Source organism: Syngnathus acus, chromosome 15 (genome assembly GCF_901709675.1).
Source record: "Syngnathus acus chromosome 15, fSynAcu1.2, whole genome shotgun sequence".
Taxonomy (NCBI): domain Eukaryota; kingdom Metazoa; phylum Chordata; class Actinopteri; order Syngnathiformes; family Syngnathidae; genus Syngnathus; species Syngnathus acus.
Window position 1 is genome coordinate 2,019,262 of NC_051100.1, and position 18,655 is coordinate 2,037,916.

Here is an 18,655-nt window from a genome sequence, read left to right on the forward strand (position 1 = left end):
GTGGTTATGTTAATTACAGCTGCTCCGTAGTGCTGATGTAACACTTTTTCCTACACGTATGTGTCCGTGCTGGTTAAGTTCTTCAGGTGCAATGTGTGCGTGTGCGTGCATGTGCGTGTGTGTGTGTGAATGTGTGTGAGACCTTTCCGCAGCCAATGTGTGTAGTCACGCTTGACACCGTGAACCTGACCAAGATGTTTTCCGATAACCTTCACCTATTCCACATTGATACGCAATGCTTGTTGTCCAAACATGTGATTTCAAGGCTGGACTGTACCATTTTGTATTCTAGGCAGGGTGGTGCAGTGTCTAAATATAGCTCAAATCAAGATAACTAAATCAGTAACACAACTGTGGTGGGTGTCAAATGATTTAAAATCAAAAAGTGTTTTGAATAATATTCGCACAGTCGTCAAAATGATGATGCATATTCTTTAAATAAGTTTGATTTGAACCCAGTTAAGCGCAAGAAAATGGACAATATGGATACTGACCATAGTTACCGAAATCAATAGATACCAAAACGCTAAATTTCGGGACAAAGACAAATATAATAGCACAATCCTGATTAAAAAGATGGCACCACTTGTAGGCATGATTTAAAAAAAAAAAATAGACAATCGATTTTTATTTGCGTCCTGTAATTGCGCGACAACAAATATATACGTATATATATAATTCACTATTACCAACACACACACCCTAGTGGCTGAAAGCTGAATGGGGACGCCATTATGACGAGTAGCGCAATCCCACTGGATGGCTTCATTGCCTTCGACCTCCTCGCCCTAAAATTCTGGGTTTTCACTCAGAAAAATAATAGCGCCGATGTCACAAAGAAAACATTCTGTCCTTTGATTAGCGCTCAAACCCCGTGAGTGATTCTGCCGCTATTAAGTACAGCAGAAAGGAACAAAACACAACTGATTTTGTTTTGATGAAGGCTCATCATCTCCCAGCATTGATACGATAAAAGATTTTGATGGGCGTGCTGACAAAACGAGAGCGTAGCGGACAGACACACACACACACACACACACACACACACACACACACACACACACACACACACACACACACACACACACACACACACACACACACACACACACACACACACACACACACACACACACACACACACACACACACACACACACACACACACACACACACACACACACACACACACACACACACACACACACACACACACACACACACACACACACACACACACACACACACACACACACACACACACACACACACACACACACACACACACACACACAACACACACACACACAAAGGCCTGTTGTCTTTTCGACAAGACAGGGCAATACTGCATGCTTGACCTCTCCACCATAATAGGCTCCCTCAATGTTGTTGCTTTTTAGTCGCCTCGGTCCTCTGTTATCAATAACTCCCACAATGCATCTTCCCTCACCATTCCTTTTTCCACTCCACTTCCCCCTGCGACACTTATAATGTCATCATATGATTGAATGGCACTGCTGATACTTTGCCACGCAGTATTAATTTCACTTTTTTGGGGGGGCGGCTTATTTTTTTTCATTCTGCGCTCCCGTAGGCTGGCATTTTTTATATGTACTGTGTATATAAAACGTACGTCTTATTGGCTTTCTCTGACTGCGCTGACCTTTGCAGTGAATGTTGTCTCCCCGTACAATGACCATGGACATTTCATTAGGTACAGGGTGTGGGCAATTATGGACATTTTTAGCAGGAGCATTCAATTACTTGCTTTTTTTTAATCCTTCGCTTTTCCAGTTAGGGCTGGCGTTAATAGTGTCGGATTTATTGTATTAAGGGGTTCCCATGTGAAAAAGACCAGGCATTCACTGCATCGATACTATTAACAGTTGTTGTAATTGCTTGCTACTGCCTGTTCAGAGATGCACGGTTCTCCCAGAGTCGTTTGTTTTGAAACATTCGCTCGCCTCGAGCCGCTTTCATTTGGTGTTTGCGTCCTCGCCGTGTACAACACGTTGGCAAATGTGTTTATATTCATTGTGACGTCGAATACACAAGTGGGTTCGGGTACGACAAGGTCGCTGGGTTTGAAAGGTGGACTTGAGGGGATGGGATGTGGAGAAAAGAGCGAGGAGAGAGAATTTAGCCTGGAGGATTGAAATATAATAGAAGCGCTTGGTGGTAGGAGACCACAATCTGGATTTTTGGCATTGTTGTGACATCATTGCCGTTGCTTTTGCAGTTCTCAGCTCCAGTGAAACTATTCAGTACCGTTTGAATGGAAAAGAGACAATCACGCTATCAAAAAGAGCGGTTTGATTTCAAACAAACTGTTTTACGGGCATTACATTTCATTCATCATTCAGGCAGATTTTTTTTAATCATAATATTTAAGTGCAAACAGTATTTAATGGTATGCACACGTTTCGGAATAAACCTCATTTTTTATGAACATGTCGATTTACTGGGCGAATCTTTTTCACAATGTTGATCCTGATGGTGGCACTTGGAAAGCTAAGTATTTTTTTGGGTGGTGCTGGCTGTAAAAATGTCTTGAAATGTAGAATTGAAAACGTGTGTCAGCAAAAAGTTAAAGTGTTGGTCGCATCTTGTTCGGCTTCCCGAAATCATCCAGACGGTTTATTCGCCGCGCTACCGATAACCTGGCGCCACGCGTTTGCGTCTTCCTCGAGTGGCGCTTCAACAGGTTTTAGATGAAAAGGCCGCCGTGAGAGACAAGTGTCTCGCTTTGACACCGGGGCGACGAAGAAATTTGTGAAGATTGTTGTATCGTGTTTATCCTTCAGACACGCGGGAAGGGATCTGATCAAAGCCAACCGTTTGTTTGATGAGTGCCAACGAAGACGGGGAAGAGGTTGAGGTGGCGATGTTGACGGCAACTAAATTGTGTGGGTGAAAGTGGAGGATTCTATTCAGCGGAAATTGTTTGACGTAAGATATCTTCAGCCATGGAGGGTGATGTTGGTATTTGCTTGAAAGAAGTGTTTATCCGAATTTGTATCGGGATTTGAACACAATTGAGCGGTTTCCGCCACCTCTTTTGTCAAGTTTAGCTTGTGTATGCGTAACCGTGCTGAAAATCAATCAAAACAACACCTCTCGCCCTTGGTGGGGGTTGTGAAAAACATTCACGGTCCACACACGAGCCTGCAACGCAAAGCCCGGCCAAGATCTTTCTTTTGGGTTTGTACAACCCCCGAGATAGAAATGAGTCCTTTTTTTTTTGGCCAGGATTCAAACTTTTCATCATCAATCAAAGACCCCCCCCAGAAATTCGAAACAAAAGGCACACAAGGAAGCTCCGGGAGGTGGCGCCGAGACAAGCCGAAATTGGCTTTGAGGGCTTTTGGCAGAAAAGGAATGAGCTTTATTGAGACTCAAGATGGGGGACGAGATGCTAGCTCAGAGGAACAACAACAACAAGGGTTGCTCTGTTAACCTGGACTGGGATTGGGGGGGGGGGGGGGGGGGGGGGTTAGTATCCTCTCGTTTGTACACTAGGGGTCCTAAAGTAGTGAAAGGACAAAATAGGGTTGTTGGGGGCGGGTCTTGCCGGCGAGGGGCTCCTTTTAAGCGAGGCTAATTAGGGTCATCACACATGCAAGGCGGCACTGCTAATCAATCGGAAACCTCAACGGTATTCGTGATCACCCGCCTCATCCCTCGACACCTCATCATGGTGTTGATTCCCGACAATTCGTGATCAATTGGAAAAACACAAACATGCTCACGTGTCGAGACCCCGGCGTGTACTCCAATGCCCGACGAGGATCAATAGCGAGTGGAAATTAAAGCTTGTTGGCTTCAATGGGCATGTGGGCTTGTGCACAAGTGAAATCGTGTCGAATTTGCCTTTCGAGCCAGGGTTGGGTGTCAAATAAGGGGTAGGGTTTCAAGCAAGGGGTTCAGGTTTCAAAAATGTGTTGTCTGGGTTAGGGTTTGAAATCAGTTTCTTTTGGGTTGGGGGTCAAAAAGCGATTTCACGATAGGGCAAATTCCAGTTTCAAACTTCAGTTGATGTTTTGAAAGGATTCCTGTTTGGGTCTGGAATTAGAGTTTCAAATTAAGTTTTTAAGGAAAGATTAGGGTGTTAAGAGGTGTCAGGGTTTTCATTGTTTTTCTATTTTAAAGACAAAAACAACAGTGGCCGCAATGCACGCAAGGATTAGCGAGCCTTAGAAGTTTGCGTGAAATATTGATGCCGTTTTATTAGCCACCCCAATATCTTTACTTGCTTGCTGCACCATGCAAATTCTGCTGTGCAATCAAGCCATTAAGCGTAATGAATAAAAAATGCTTCCAAGCTATTAAAGCGCAGGCCCGGGGAGGCGAGTAGATCACACAGTCGGATCTCCGAGGGTCCACCGGGGTCACCGTGTGCTAATGCCACCGTAAACGCGCTGTCACCGGATGGATGAATGGGACGCCGTGGATGTCAGGCTGACGTGTGGGGGTGGGCTGGGGGGGGGTCTTTAAAGGCTTATCGGCCTTTTCTGAGACCTTCTGTTCTGGTCCTTGCCTTCTCAATAGAGCAAAGCTAATCAGGGGGGGCTCCTCTTCGGGGGGGCGGGGGGCTCCTCTTTGCTCTGGGATGAGTTTCAGACCCGACACGGCAGGTCTGACTCACTGTCTCACTCAAGGACACTTGACGTGGAGATAGTGGTGCCAAAGTCCTGAAATCCATTTCAACACAAAAGCGAGTCCCCAGACCTGAATCATTTTGACAACAAAACCTCAATTCAACATTCAAGGTGCTGCAATAGGTCATCGAAGCCGCTGCGGGTTTCCACTTTGAGATTTCCCTCAAAATGTGAACAACAGGCAAAGGGGGGGGGGGGGGGGGGGGGCTGCTCATGTATCCGAGAGGCTCTCGCGTTATCTCCCTCAGAATTAATACTTTTTCCGCATGAACGAGTCTATCAGAAAGCGCCGTGTTATCCCAAAAGACAAAGTATAAGTGGAGGGGGAAAAAAATGGTGTGTGTGCATTTTAGATGTATTTAACCTCCCTCACTCAGTCGTCACCTCACTATCTCCATCTCTGGTGAGCCCCCCCGGCAGGCATCCGGGGGTCATGGTGTCAGTTGTGGGATAATGGGACAGCTGTATCCAGATGAGGCGCAGCACAACAAGATCCCCGGGGAGGGGGCTGAGATTAAGCCAATTAGTGGCCGTCAATCACTGACTTATCGCAGGCGGCTGGATCAATACATGGGTATTTGGGGGTGGTAATGAAGAAAAGGGACAAAAGAGGAGCGGTGGGAATGCTGACCTGTGTGTATGCTAACCCGAGGCGGGACACGAGGGGGGTGAACCCCAGCGTGTATTAGAAGCCTAAACGAGGTGTTGTTTGACGTTGAACACCGAGACTCACGACGCTTTGTGTTTAAAGTAACTATCAGCTCTACTGGCAAGCCACACATCTGATTCGGTGAAGCAGCAACAAATGCGTGAGGAAAAAGAAGCATTTGTTAGTAGCGTTATTATTAGCGTTAGCCTACAAGTGGCTAAGTCGCTATTTTTTTAGGATAGGTAGGCCTCAAAACAAACCGGCCGGTCAAGAAACTCCCAAAATTCCCGATGGCCACCATGCCCTTAAAATTGAAATAAATCAGTAAAATGTGACTCAGGGGAAAACGACAACGGCAAACGACCACAAATCAAATTATCTGCGTGAAAATGCAACGGCGGAGTGAATGCAAAGTTGAGAGAGTTTGAGCAGGACCTTTTTAGCATTCACAGAGCAGAAAAAAACTGAAGTGCCCCTCTTCTTCATTTGTTTTGACAGTTGGAAACAGCTACCAAACTTTTTCGTCTCTTTTTTCCAAATTCGATTACAATAAAGTGGCAAGATTTGAATGCAAAGCAGATAGGAAACTGTAAAATGCCACTTGGGGAAGATAACGGCTAATTACATTATCTGAATACTTTGCTGCATCGTTGTTTTGATCATAAACAATGTCATCTTGATTTGTTATGACAGTAGCCAACTGCTTGAAAGCAAGTTCTCGACACTTGTAAGATTTAAGTGGCTATTTTCTTTAGATTAGGTTCAAAGTAAAATGTTCATTTCGGGGCATAAAGAAACCTCTTAGGAGGGGAAGGGAAGAAGCAAGGTGAGGACACAATCCGGGGAGAGATGATGAATAATATTGAAATCATACAAATACTAATAAAGATTCCGCCTGCGTCCTCGAGAGGTATTAAAATGAAAAGGTGTGCAAATCACCTCCTCCCGCCGTACTCGCTTTTCCATTCCCGTATTTGTTGCTTCACCGCTCGGAGAGTTTCAAATGAGTTTGTCACGACTTAAGGACGTTGGGGGGTGGGAATCCCAGCAGAGGAATAAAAGCAGCACAGGGTGCAGAATGACAAACGAGGCTTCGGAGCGGATCTTAAGATTTTTACCCGATAGTGAATGAAGGCGACGCTTCCACCGTATTAGCGGCGTCATTGAGCGCCATCCTCATAGGAGTGAATGGAGGCAAGAGGAAGGCCGTGTACAAACATTAGCTCAAATTATATTGAAAGCAAAATGGGTATAAACGAAGAAGGATGAAGAGGAGAAAGGAATGGAAATGGAATAATCGAGTGTAAGAAGGACATTTTTTAAAAAAAAGGACGAATGAGCTTGAATGATGGAGGAAATGGGACAGAAAAATGAGACGAGGGAGGAAAATGATGAGGGGAGGAACATCTGGTATGAGTCTCAAAAAGTTCCATAGAATTTCAATGTGTGTGTGGAAAGAGGAGGGAGGGGGTTGTTAGTCTAACGCAATGATGCACAAAGACACACTAACCGGGCCTGCCACACTCACTTATGTTCAGCTGGGCGCATTCAAGCGAAAAAGGAACCAAAGGTTTGGGGAAGTTGAGATGATACAGTAACCAAAAAATACATTTAATTCCACAAGATAAATCAGTTTAATTTTATGTACGCATAAATTGTCGGAGTTGTATCAAACACTTTTTTTCATAAAGTAAATATACGATTGGATTTAATTCAAATTGAATATGTGGATTGCATTATCCAAATTATAGATGTAAGTTTTTTATACTCAACTGTCACAAAAATTGGCACAACCAATCACCTTTCTTCCTCAATATAGTAAAAACATTCATGGATTTTTTTTTCATATATTTTTAGCTCTGAGTAATACATTCTTTGAGAGGACATCTGGAACATCTAACAAGCCGTCTGCACTCCTTCCTCTTTGTGACGGAGGGTTCCGTTTGCTTCTTTGAGGGCTTAACAAGTGTATTTTCCGCCCATTTTAACTCTTACGCTGCCACTGAATTATTCATTGGCTGGGGCACACAGACACATAATGTGGGCTAATGGCGTCGTCGTAAAGCTATACATTTGTAAATGAGCCTAATCCACCTTGTGTGCGTGAAAGTTTAGATGGGTCGAGTTTAAACACAAGGAGCGTTCTGTCCGACGGGGATTTTCACGTTGTGTGTAGCTGTTGAGCGGCGCACCACAATGACCCTTGCATTTTTAGAATCACCGAACTATGTGTGTGATAGGGCGGGTCTTGCTTCTTCGTGACCTATTTGTACCAGAACAATAAAAGATGGAGGCCCGAAGGCACAAACCTAAACGGGCCAAATAGGACAACATATAGATAAGCAGGGCGACACATTTAAGACTCGTCGTGGATTCAGGTCACACACACATTTTAATGACAATACGGTATTAGTCAAATGTCAGACTGGGCTAACTAAAATAAAGAAACGTGACAATTTGTGTTATGTGCTGCTGGAATATTTTGAAGGAGCTGTATGATAAGTTGCGGAATGTACTTGAATATTCTCAAGCATGGAACGGTGGTGTGTCCAAGGCTGAGTTTAAGTGCTTTGAAAAGAATTAAATTGCTTTTGAAATGCCAAACAGTGAAGCTTTTTATCAGGAAGAGACCTTGGACATGCTTAGATAAATGGCTGTGCAATGAGGCACGCATTGGTGAGGCTAGATAAGATAAGTAGGGTAGGTAAGTAAGGAGAGTCGGCTAGTAGTGGAGGTTGACGGGGTGGTGGTAGGGGAAGAAAGTAGGCAGTATTGTAGATGTGTGATGGATTTTAGTCACGAAAGATATATCTGTAGATAAGGTAGGTCTGTGTGTTTGGGTTAGGGTTAGGGTTAGGGTTGTTAAGGTAGCTCATATAGTTAGCTAGGTACAGAAAATCCTGAAGGAGGAAAGACAGGTTGACGAGGAATGTAGACAAGGAATGTAGGCAATAGTTCCCTAAACAATCCACCGAAGTCAAGTAACTGCCGAGGGAGTTATGGATGGTTGGTAGGGTAGCTAGACAAGGTAGGTTAGGATTACGTTTATTTTAGAAGGTGTGATCGATGCACTATTGCAAGACTTCAATAAAGTGCAGGAGAATTTAAGGGGAATAATCATAATTTCTAGTTTTTTCTACAGTTATTGGAACAATAGTAAATCATTTAAGGGGAAGCTGAAGAACAAAGAATCCAAATAGGAAAGAAAATTGGTGCGGGTGAGGGGGGGCAGTGGAAGACTGATGAAGTGAGTCCAAAGGGGGACTCGGAATGGAAACTAGTGGAGTGGAGCACTTTCTTCTTCATTGTGCTATTGACCTGTGTGTGTGTGTGCGTGCATGTGTGTGTATGCATGTATGGGATGCAGGTTTAGCAGCTGTGAAAATTTCAGCTGAGACAAAGCGGGTCTGACAGCAGTCACACACACATGCACGAAGCCTCCTGCTGCCATTTGAGCAGATGTTTGCTTTGGCCTTGACTGGATCTCACTTTGATGAGTTTTCCATAAGAAGGGTCACCCCCACCCCTCAACCCAAGCCGGTGGCTAGAGCTCGCACAAGCGCTGTGGTTTTGGCAGACGTATCAAACTGATCCTGATTGGCCAGACGTGCAAACCTAAGCAAAGTCTGATTTTTTTTTCCGCCCCAACACGGCACTGACGCTCATATTTCACATCTCCTCTTTTTCACTTCTCTCCAAACCTTTCGAACCCACTTGTACAACAGCATTTGTTCACGTTACTGGGGTTAAATCAGAGGCAAGAAGTACCTCCGAGGTAACTGAATGGAAAAACATGAATAAACATCCTGGACAGGAGCAGGGTTCAAAGTGGGGTGGACATCTGCCTCGACTGTTTGGCTTAAAGGAGGGATGGTGGAAGGAATGCACGGAGGGATATTGGTTATTATTCATAGTAACTATGACTCATGGAACACTGTAAATAATATACATTTGAAAGCTACAAGGGAGTTTTACAATACATAGATAAGAAAGGAAGTCAGTCTGTAATCAGTTGGGTAGGTTAGATGTTAAGTTAGCTAAGCTAAGGTAATTTTCTGTTGCTACTGAGCTTGAATTGGATGGACAAGCTGCGAGTTGCTGAAAGGAAAAAATCTTTAACTTCCTCTACGTCTGTGATGGATGAGGTTGCAGTTTGCATCTTTCTCCTCTCACCACCGTTCCGTCATGTTTGGTTTTCTCCCCGTTCTCTCTGGGGGCCTTGACGTTTATTCGCAGATTGGTATTCACCTCGCAAGCGAGCTTGCCTGCTTTATTGAATGCAGAATTGCTAGTTGCAGGGAAGGAGCCTAGCGTTTACCGATAGCCTTGTGTGTTTTTTTTCCTTCTACCTTGGCATCAATTCAAAGGGCATACCTGTCCTGAATGACCATTTCTGGACAAGACACATTGACATCGCTATCAGGAGGGAAATTATTCCTAGTATGAGAAATACATAACTTCTCTTAAAAATATTGCCATGTGGAATTGGATGGATGCATGACTCAAGTTATGGTTTGGTATACAATTTCTTTTCTGGCAACAAACTACTTTCACACAGTTGAGTCAGCATTTATTCACCCATGATAGCTACTTTTTATTTTTTACCAGAACACAGCTAGTTACATCTTAAGCCTCTTTTAAAGAGCCTGTTGCCGCATCACTGTGGTAGCCAATACGAGTAGCGCCAACATTGCCTTTTACGTATGGAAATGTCCCCACAAAGTCACGACAACCCCCTCAATAAAACACAGTGGTGCCACATAGAAATAAATGTTCGGAATCTGTCCCAGTGTGACAAAACATGACATCACTTTCGTTTCCACCCGTACCACTAAAGTCCGGGTGGTCTTGTCCTGTCCGCCCTAATAAAAACGTTTTGCCGTCATGTTAAACAGGAGGGACGGATGGCGTAAACTAGCAGGTCGTCTGGGCCGGAGACAAAGTATGGCAAGGGAGGCTCATTTACATCACACTACACGCACATGCAGTAAAAAGGACAATTACACGTGTGTGTGTTACAGTGCAGGCTTTCACACACACTGACAATAAATGGCTAACAAAGGAGCAGAGTGTGATGTAAATGTGTGTTGTCGTTCTTTTCAGTCTCTTTCCTGTTGGTTGTCACGGTGACCAATAGCGTCTGACCTTTGACGAATGGCACTCAGGAGACGGCCGCTCGCTGTAGATGCGTGTTGTGACACTCGCTGATGTACAACAGCGCAACTGATCAATACGACTATTACGTTTCTCTGCTTTATGTCGGAAATGTGATGAAATGCTTTGGAGATATCCGAGGTCTTTAAAGCTCAGAGAGCCATGTTGGGATACTTGAGAGGGTGAAGGAACAATACAGTGTTAAAAAAAAAAAAAAAGTATTGTTTAAGGCAGTATTCAAAATGCAGCAGTGCATGCTCACAGAGGGATTTGGGATATTTGCTGACGTGGAGACTTCAGCTTGGCTTTTGGAAGCTGCCGCTATATAAGCAGGAGCAGCTGGAGGCTTTTGAAATATCCACATGACAGTGGCTTCAATCGCAAACCATTTTGTTCAAAAAGCAGTTCAGTCAGTGGTAAATAAATGCTTTTACTTTGAGTATTAATTTCTCGGACATATTTTTGTGCATGGAGTACTTTTGCCACCTTTTCTCCAAAGTACAGTACATATACAGGATAGGATGCTGAAACACTTCCTCGACCCTCGAACCTTTAACGCTAATGGCGATTAGCCAGACTTGTTGACGGTGCACCTTTTAAAAAGGGACGGGCGAGCGTTTAGATTGCTTTGACCCCGTGCTTTCGTTTCTAATCAGTCCACAACACTTTGAGGCCATCGATCGCAAAGGGCAGACCCTCGCCTCACCAAAGACCCGAAAAGGCTTTTGTTTGTCTTATTTAGGACTAAGCGAGCACGTGGCCTGACTGTGATTTTTTTTTTTTAACTAGTTAGCACCTGGTCTAAGAGATTATACAGTGGTACCTGGACGCGTCAAATTCCGCCCTTGCAAGTCTTATTATTTTGATCGCTGTTGCCTAACCCCGCAGCCCCCCACCCCATCAATTTCCCCCAGGGCTTTTCACTAGCCTCCTGCAAGGGCTCTTGGTATTCTGCCGCCACTTTCCTCTTATCTAAATCTCCATTCCGAGTCAGTCCGATAATGCAGGTCGCTTGCCAATGACAGGCCTAAAAGGCATCCAGGGAGCTAAAGAGAGCGGCTCGTGCAGTCGTGATGGATGGATGGATTGATGGCTGGCTGGACGCTTGGATGCATGGTTAAAAATCTTGCAGACGTAATAAGCGGCTTGATATGAAAGTGAGCATACATCTGTTGTTTTGTTATTTTAAGAGCCGCGGGCTGTGATAGATCAGTGGCAAATACTCGCCAGATGCCCGACTGTTGGAAAAAAGCCACATGTGCTCCCTCCTTTCCTTTTGCTAAAATGTTGTTCTTATTAGAATTTACGAGCACAAATTTGATCAGAAAAGGATGACAACAAGCTCAGTGGAACGCCAGTAATCATTGTTTCTTTGATTTGATTTTTACCCGCAATTTGTGTTGCAACTAACCCTTAAATTGTATGTGTATTCTATAGTAAAAAATAATGTTTTTTTACAAACACCAAAAAGGTAAGATTATATATTATTTCTGCTGTTAATTTCATGTGAAATTTTCAAGTATTACCTTTACATTTGACAGAATTTATTTAAGGTGTTGGTCGTCGAAAAATTACTTTGATCGAAAACTTGGTCAGGTCTCCTAAATGTGCGACGTTGCTAACTTTCTGTCTGGTGGCAGCGCCGTGCAAAATGCTGACTGACCCGACCGAGGTGGGCGGGAGTGGGAGGGTGCGAGAACAATGTTGTGTTCAAGGACACTCAGCCAAGAGAGATGTTGAGACTGACCCCTGAGTCATGGTCACATGTAATATGTTTCCATCCCATCGGAGGGAGTTGATTCTTTAGGGATGAATTCCCACTTTGGGTAAAAGTCACACTTGAGTTGGAAAGCCTGAAAAGTCTGGCAATTGGCTCATGGCTCAGGTCAGGTTGCAGGTTGCAATCATCGACCAGGATTCCCGGGAGGCAAAATTTGTAGCGTGGCTACCGAAGCATCGCGGCGATCAATACAGCTGAACTATCTGGCTTTGTCTCAGCATCATCGGATTCACACTTCATTATTAAAATCATTGAAAAGAGTCATTAGGATGGACACGCTCTTTAAGGATGGCCCGGCCCATTCTCAGCCTCGATCTTGCCTCCCATCTAGGTAGCAGGGGTGGCACAAATATCGATATGTCATTATCTCTCTTGGCACAGTATTCATTCGACAAATGGAAATGGAGCGGCCTGACCCGGCAACTCTACTTATGTCTGTCAGGTTGAAGTTTCTTTCTCGGCTTCAATTTTGTCTCCTGTCTAAGCGTTAGAATATTACGATATGGCATCTCTCACGGTGCAGCATTGTCAAGAGCGGAGATGACCAATTATGATTATGTTTATAGCAAACCATTCACATTGGATTTTATGTTTTAGACGTTGGTCGATGGCGATTTGACGACATCATTTACGGCGTAGGAAAACAATTCCTTTTTACTTGACTGGCTGAAAGGAAAAAAGCCATTAACGCCGTGTCGACATTCTCAAACAATGACTATGTCATTATAGCTAATTTCTCATTTCTCCGCCAACATAAAAACTATTATCCGAACACGGGGTTGTACTAGCTGGACAATGGAGGTTTTAATGCAGACGGGTTGGCAACAGTTGGAAGTTGAATTATTATTTTTTTTTATCCTGATTGAGTTTCGTTTTGTCTTTTATAAAGCAAATGATCATCATCATGAGCAAACAAAAGCAATATGCTAGCTGTTTCACGGGACTTTCCGTGCTTCCCAGTCTTTACCGAACTCAAACTTCAACCAGAAAAATCAGACGGCTCATCCCACTGCGCCGACAAAAATATGTCCTGCTCGACACCGTTGAGTCCTTTACTCGGCTGAGTGTTCCGAATTGATCTACACCCCGGGTGTCTCTGCGAGCCCACACGTTTTATTTTTAGTCATCTCCCTTTCCACCCTCGCATCTCCCCGGTATGCTTTCACCCATCCATCCGTCCATGTCGCTGTGCGAGCGCTACCGCAAGCACGCTCGAAATGTACCTTAAAAGCCCGATTGGGTTTCTTTGTCTTCGCGTAGGTAATACAATGTGCGGTCTGCGTGTGTAATGCGATGCAGGCTTTTAATTCAAGCAAGGGGATGGGAGTTAGCAGGTGGAGGTCACGACCCCTACTGGAGGACACACTTGTAACCTGACAGCAAATTGATTTGGAGGTAAAAGTAGAAGAACACAGCAGGCGGGAAAGCTGCTGGACTGTGTGATTGCTGCATTGTGTGGGTGTGTGCACGTTTGTGTGAGGAAGGAAGCATAACGGAAAGCGGGGAAGAGGAAATAAAAAAAAAAGGGCCCACCTGAGAAAAAAATCATCAATAAAGTTAATTGTTCTGCTGTTTGTTGCGGTTTGCTCGTTTAAACCAAAAAAGACAACTCAGCACATGAGCTCCGCCAGCCGATTTCCTCTTCTTCCTGCCCTGATATTGCATCGCTGCTTTGTTGGCAACCACTGTGCCATCAAAAAAAAAAAAGCCTTTATTTACTAAATTGGAATAATAGCAGAGTTCGACTCTTATAGTCATTTGCGTGGAATTCCACCAAAAATGTTTGTACAAATCTACTTGGAAAGTAGTACAACCCTGCAACCTGACCAGCTTTGTATTGGATGGCATTAGTGTACCTAATGTAGTGTCCCGTACCTTCACCTCGACTTAAACAGTAGCATACTAGCCGAGATGTTTTTGCACTGAGGCGATGACAGTCATCTTGCGGGTGGGGATGGGGAGAATCAAGGAGCTATTCCACCGCTGCTGCCTCTAACCGGATCGACGGGAGTTAGAACGAAGTGGTCGTAATCAATTAGCTTTATCACGGCCAGAAGGGAATGGCCACAAAAAAAAAACACACACCAACAATCTCAGGCTGTGTATAGTGCACTATAGAGTGAGTCGCCATTTTGTAGTGCTCTTGAAATGAGTATATGACCTCAAAGTATGTTTTAGTGAACAATTATTGGTCAGTTAAAAATGGCAATATAGTGGTCTAGTCAGTGAGTAAGCTTAGCCTCACACTTCCACTGAAGGCTTCGATGCTAAGTAAAGATGCCAGATAAAACTCATGGTAGGCTCCGTAAATGGTTTACGGTGCCATTTTGGGCCACCCACATTGTCATATCTGTCTCTATGTATTAATCTAAACACACAAAAATACACACACAAATATCTAAATGCACACCAAACACATCCACAAATAAATACACACGCACACACAATCCCTCAAGCATCGGCCATGGAATTGAAAAAGCTCTTCAGAGAAATAATGGAGCCGCGGCCACCCCGCAGCATTAATGTGATAGTTTGGGTGTGTGTGTGTGTGTGTGTGTGTGTGTTTGTCATCATTCTCAAGGTGGGAAATGGACCTGTGTGCTCCCAGATTGAAAATGCTGGCTCAAAATTACGCAAGTCATGATTAGTTGCTTAAAATTATTTTCTCTTATACAGTTGTGCCTTTAGAAACAATTTTACTTCATTCCATGACCACTAACTGAAAATACTGGTGTGTCGATTTATCTTTTACCAGCAAACTAAATGGAAATGTAATAAATCAATTTCAGCCTCCCGCCCAGAAAAACAAGATTTGTTTTCTAATACACAAAAAGCACTTTTTGTCAAATCTACAGTATTGACACAATTTAATAGACTGGGAAGAAAAATGAAACCGATTGGCACAATTCAGTTGGCCACCTGGGGGCAGTAGAATTCAGACTTTGAGATGCATGCGCAGAAAAGTTTCAGCAAATACTGGTCTAATTTTGCAAAGGATAAAGAATCTATGCCTATTGTTACATTGTAATCGGGTATTGTTTTTATTGTTTGTGCTCCAATATCCATTGTTTAAAAGGGTTATAGCACCAGGACAACATCGCTAGTTGTTAGCCTGTCTATGGTGTTAGGTGTTGTATGGTAACATAAATTCAAACTAACTTTATGAAGGCAAAAGAAATGTCCTTGTGAATACAAAACATAATTCTCATTTGATATAGTCCACTACTGTATAAAAAAAGAAAAAATCCCTACATAACGATTATAGAGTAGGGAATGAGCGACCAATTCTGAATACAGGCAAAGTTTGCGCAGTGGTCATAGCAGTGAGATGCTAAAGAGCTTAGCGGCCGGTGAAGTAAAGAGGATTGTCTTGGAGCTGCTTTATATGAAGATGTAATATTATGTGCATAGATGAGCACATGAATGAGGGCTGACTGGGGGGGAAAAAAAAAAAAAAAAAAAAAAAATCGAGATTATGCATGATTATCAGAATGTTGGATGGGTTCCCATGAATTGAATAGATACAAAAAATTAATGGATGGATAAATAGGAGGGTCATAGCGTCTCCTGGTACTTTGGAAGGTCAAGGTTTTTCCAGCCTGTGTTCATATAGTTGTGTATTTTGTAGAATTTGAGCTGATCCAAGAAAGTTCCATGTTTTTATTGTCAAAATCAGACATTTAGGGTATTTTTGCAGTCAGACGGAAAAAAAAAAATACACACTTTTAACCACACGCTGCTATTTTAAAACTGGCCGACTGCAAGACTTCACATTGAGAAGTAGTAGCGAAAAAAAAATAAAAATAGAGGTTCTGCTGTCTGGAGAGAGCGTAGGAGCGCGTCTGAGCATGAATAATAGTCACTAAACAGCACACTGAGTCAGGTTAAGATGAGAGGGAAAAAGTAGGTGGAAGAGGAGGAAGGAAGGAAGGAAGGAAGGATGGATGCACACTTAATAGTCACTAAACACCACCAGTGGAAGAGGAGGACGAGGAGGAGGAAGGGAAAAGGAAGATGAAGGATGTTCACTAAGCAGGTGATGCTAAAAATACACAAATATGAGGACAGACGATGATGTTTTTGTTTTCGTACTCATTTAAGGTGGAATCTTAGTGATGCTTTTGAAGATCAGCGTTAAAGTTTATGTTAGCTTATGTGATAAATGTGATTCCCGAGAGGCAAAATAAAAAAATCATCTAGAAATGTCATGTTTTTCCAGTAATATTTTTCTAATATGCACAGATGATGCAGACACAAACATCATACACACACACACACGCATCATACACACTTTTTCACACGCGTTCCGACAGCTTGAAAGCTTCGCCATGAGCGTCGGAGCTGTCATTAGCTAAAAGGCCCGAGGCTGGAGTGAGACCAGAATAATTATTCTGATTATAGTCCCCCAACTGAGCTCTATCCAAACAAATTATGCTCCCGCGGATTAAAATCTGCCGTTTCTAAATGGAGACCCTGGGATTGATGACATCATCAGCCTATGCCTTGACCATAGACCATTTTTTTCCCCCCTTTCCTGCATCTGCTTCCACAAACCATCTGCAAGACTTGGCCTCATAAATACTCAATACTCGTAAATACTTTTCTACGGACTGTTCAAGCTATAATGCCGTAAACGCCCACGTATAAAAAGAGATGTGTCAATTTGACGCAACACAAAGGTCCAATAATCCAAATGATATCTTTATATTTGCTCAAATATAATTATTGTTGTTATCCACTGCTTCTCAGACAATATTTCTCAGCCTTGTTGCTTTTATCATCTGACTTGAGCTCTGGCCTTGTCTCTCACCACGAGAGGAAGAAAATAGATTTGGTGGAACTAAATCAATACAAAACGTGTTCATGTTCTAAAGGCTGCGACCGTGCATATGCCATCAAACTCCAGCATGACGCGAGGTGGCACCCCATCAAGAAAAAAATAAAAATTAAAATCGATGTGCTTTAATTCATGCATCACACACTATTATGGTATTGACACGGTTGTCTCGCCATGTCACGCAACACAGTGAGCGAGGGCGAAATCGATTGTGCCCACTTAATCATTCTGCTTTTCCAAAGCATCGCCACTCTGGAGTGATTTGTGCTTGTATCGTGTATAGTCGCTCCGTTCAAGGGAGCAACTGACTGAACGACATTTGGCTAGCAGTTACGTAAATACAGAGTTGCCTTGAGTTACAAGTGCCCCGCCTTACAGGTTTTTCTCGTTACAAACTGCCACTTCTGAGGCGAAATAGGTTTTATAATTCCAATTTCAGATAGTTTTAAAAATTACAAAAGTTAGTGATGATTGAAACAAGCAACCAAATGTAAAATAAAAACTGGGGCCTGACAAATCTGGATTTTTTTAGGCGATTCCCGTATTTCAAAGGTTTAGAAAAATTCTGATGACCGATTAATCAGCCGATTCATTTAAAAATATATATACAATGGATAAAATAACTTTTTTTGTCCCTTAATGCTTACAGCAATACAGATATTAATCCCAGGCAGATTATTTGACTGTCCTTAAATATTTGTTTAAATTCACAATAGAGAAAAAAACTCTCGAGAGGGTTGTACTGATACTGTGCAACTGACAATAAAAAGGTTTGTCAGTTATTAAAGCAGGCTCTCACCCCTTTAGGGTTTTTTCACAGTTTGAGCAAATCACGCTCTCTCTCTCTCTCTCTCTCTGTCTCTCTCTCAGAGAAGCGCTCAGTTCCTTCGCCGAACTCCTGCGAGATCTGAGGTTAAGCCACTCGCTCGAGGGCGTCTCGCAAAGAGCTGACTGATGGGGGCGCCGTCACATATAATAACGATATTAGGAACGGCCTTTGTTAGAGCTACATCACTATAAGACGACACAGGCGCTGTATTGTGTCGCAATGGAAGAAATGTTGCCGTAGAATTTTTGAGTGATAGCGTTCATTGATAGACCTGTTACAAAAAACGAATATTGATGTCAGTTGTTTAACGTATTGTGTTGTTAGCTTTTAGTTTTCAGTTTTCATGGATTTTAAATTTTTGTGTACTGTCATTTGAGAAGTGAGTGAGTGAGTGAGTGAGTCTATGTCATGAGCTAAAATTGTTTAAAATAGGAAATCAGAAATAAGCATATATCACAAAAATGGTTGAAAAAATAAGTCGTACTCTGTACATGTCAGAGCCATAAAATTTAATATTCAAAACGTTTTTGGTTTCGGGTCAGAAGCTGCCGAGCGGCACAGAAAACGTCTCTGCAAATTTATTTGTGGGCGCACATGAATTAAATATACTCGTGTTGCATTTCAGCATCCGCAGTCATGCGCGAATCGGTGTTCGCTTGTTTTGACGCACGATACGCGCCAGTCAACAGCGACACCGACAACAATTTAAAAGACTCTAACCGGTTCTCCGCTGGTGCACCGTCAGCCT

General features: G+C 43.1%; 1 protein-coding gene and 1 long non-coding RNA gene across 2 annotated transcripts in view; one reads left to right on the plus strand and one right to left on the minus strand.

Moving 5' to 3' along the window:
- The window catches only part of LOC119134479, a 181,058-nt gene that overhangs the window by 150,764 nt on the left and 11,639 nt on the right, over positions 1-18,655 (minus strand). The window lies entirely within an intron of this gene.
- Positions 1-18,655, plus strand: part of cdh11 (cadherin 11, type 2, OB-cadherin (osteoblast)) — a 46,642-nt gene that overhangs the window by 5,206 nt on the left and 22,781 nt on the right. The window lies entirely within an intron of this gene.